This window comes from Adiantum capillus-veneris, chromosome 6 (genome assembly GCF_014529385.1).
Source record: "Adiantum capillus-veneris isolate H3 chromosome 6, ASM1452938v2, whole genome shotgun sequence".
NCBI lineage: Eukaryota > Viridiplantae > Streptophyta > Polypodiopsida > Polypodiales > Pteridaceae > Adiantum > Adiantum capillus-veneris.
In genome coordinates, this window is record NC_140936.1 from 43,451,250 (window position 1) to 43,453,812 (window position 2,563).

General features: G+C 35.9%; 1 protein-coding gene across 1 annotated transcript in view; it reads right to left on the reverse strand.

Moving 5' to 3' along the window:
* Positions 1-2,471: 2,471 nt before the first annotated feature.
* The window catches only part of LOC147455420 (uncharacterized), a 1,351-nt gene continuing 1,259 nt past the window's right edge, over positions 2,472-2,563 (reverse strand). The window contains exon 3 of the mRNA XM_086515257.1: positions 2,472-2,563. This exon is cut by the window's right edge and continues 327 nt beyond it. The gene's annotated coding sequence lies outside the window, so the exon portion shown is untranslated.

Sequence of the window (2,563 nt, forward strand, 5' to 3'; positions counted from 1 at the left end):
TATGTTTTCTTGTTTGCTAGAGCAGCACTCTCTTAGAGATCGTGTCTCCAACATTGCACTTTGTCTTCCACTATTGAGACTGAATATGTTGCAATTTATAGTGTCATCAACCAAGAAAGATGAGTCGTTATCTCGTCTAGTGGGAGAAATTGGTATACACAGAGTCCAATGTTACATTGTGCCAGTCAAAGTGCGATTGGGTTAGCAAAGAACCCCATGTTTCATTCTAAATCAAAACACATCGAGATCGGGTACCACATGATACGGGATATTTTGGTTAGCAAATGTATTGCATTAGCCAAAGTCCACATAGATGAGAACCCATTGGATGCTCTGACAAAGAGCTTATCCTCAAGCGGTTTGCACATTGCATAGAGATGATGAGCGTAGGGTGAAGCTATGGTCATGCTTCACGATTGTATAGTTGTACATACTAACCCTTACACTTATAGCCACTTGGGCCACGTTGGCCTTCAAGTGGGAGACTTTTAGGGTTTAGGTCAAGTGGCCGGCCATCCATCTATATTATTCTTTTGGTCATAAAGAAAAATAAGGAGAGTGAGAATGATTCTCACATTGCTTCACTAAAACCTCACTGTCCATTTCCTCTCCTCTTCTCCTTCCCTCTTCCTGCAGATTCAAGCACAAAGGATCTCCTTTGCCCCACAAGGGACTCTCCTCGGCAAAGTAACAAAAAATGGCATTTCGGGGGCAAACATGTTATCATTTTATTCATGCAAACATGTTAAAAAAAGGACTTTTGAAATCACCCCGCAAATGCACGTTATATACAACATATTGAATAGTCTCCCCCTACCCCAAGGCTCACTCCAATTGCCATCAAATATGGAAGTCCAACAACAATATCAAAAACTAAGGTGACTAACCAACGCATGGTGGGAGAGAGAGAGAGAGAGAGAGAGAGAGAGAGAGGGGAGAAGAAAAGGAATAAGAAGAAGAGGGATAAACATGAGCAAGATAAGCTATGCTTTGTTGTACCTTCTTCTTTGGTCTTTTATTTACCCTTTTTGGTTGCTGATTTGTGTGGATTTGACTCTGATTTTAAAAATTAGCTTCAAAAATAGATGAAATTCAACAAAATGTTTCAGCTCTTTAGTAAGAAAATATTGCACCACAAATATCCCTTCAAACCTCAATTATATGTAGAACCTTTAGTAGACTTAGGTTCCTTCAAATTTTTACTACCTTTTTTTTTTCTCATTATTTTTATGAGAATTTTTTTTTGCTTGTTCCTACTCTTATTAAGATATTTTTAATTAAGTAGAGAGAGATAAAGAGAGATAAAGAGAGAAATGAACTCAAAGATTAATAATGTCGCAAAAGTGCTCAATTGAAACAAGAAGCTTAACAAGTAGTTTTTGCACCATAACAATGCCTTGTCACTCCACAATCTTTTGACTACTGCAATTCATAAAAACTTCCCAATTTTGTCAATAATGTCGTTGTTTTCTAAAATATTAAGCTTATACAATTTCTTCTCAAAATTTGCTTGGTTGTAGAGATAGATCCCTTACAAGTGTATTGATCATCCCAAAGCTCATGGAACCTTAATGACAGAGACAAATTGAGGATAACTTAATCAAAATATACCATGAACCTTAAGAGAGTGACAGCTTGAGACTCCATAGAGCTGAGTAGTACATTATTACATTTTGGCACTCAATGATAGATCAGAATCCTTCACATTGTGACAAATTTGGACTCAAAGGGGCCCTATAAGAAGGTTCGACTTTACCTCTTTTGTTCTAAGTGGGCAACCCGGTGAAGTACATACTCATTTTGTCAAAACCCTATCAGCAAACATATCATTGGAAAGATCTTAAAAAGTAGGTTTTAAATCTTTAAATTTTGATAAATTTGGAGTTGATTTATAGAGGTTATGGTTTTCCCACCGAAGCTGAAATGTAGAGAGAGATTCCATTTATAAGACGGAGTTGTCACATCAAAAATAAAATCTTTTAGAATAGAAATAATTTGATGGAATGCTTTATATCAATGGATAGATTTCGATGAATACATTCTAAAAAGATCCAACAAGTTTTGATTTCATTTGTAAAATTTTATCGTGCGCCCATTTTGGACAAGAGGGAGAAAGTGAAAGTCCTTATAGGACCCATTTGAGAGCCCAAAATTTCTCTAATATTGCATGGTGAAAAACACATAAGGATAGAGTAATTTCAATAGTTGTTAGTTGTCCAATTTTGCACTTTAGAGAGAGTAGAAGATTGAGATTGAGAGTAACACACGTTGGTGTATTTATAGATCATTACATGAATGATATAAATCTTTAATAAGCCATATGAATTCACAAAGTAAACCCCCAAAAATCCCTCATGATTCTTTGAGATGTCAAGACTCATTGAAGCATGCCTAAACACATAGTTTCATGATGTCACAAGCTCAAATGCCACAAAAGTTTAGCACAATAATAACATGAGAAAGAGATGCTCTTATGAAATGGAGGAGGAGTTGTTTTGTTGGTAAAGAGTTACTAATGACTTTCCATATACAATACACATATAGGCTATGGCTTCACAAATGG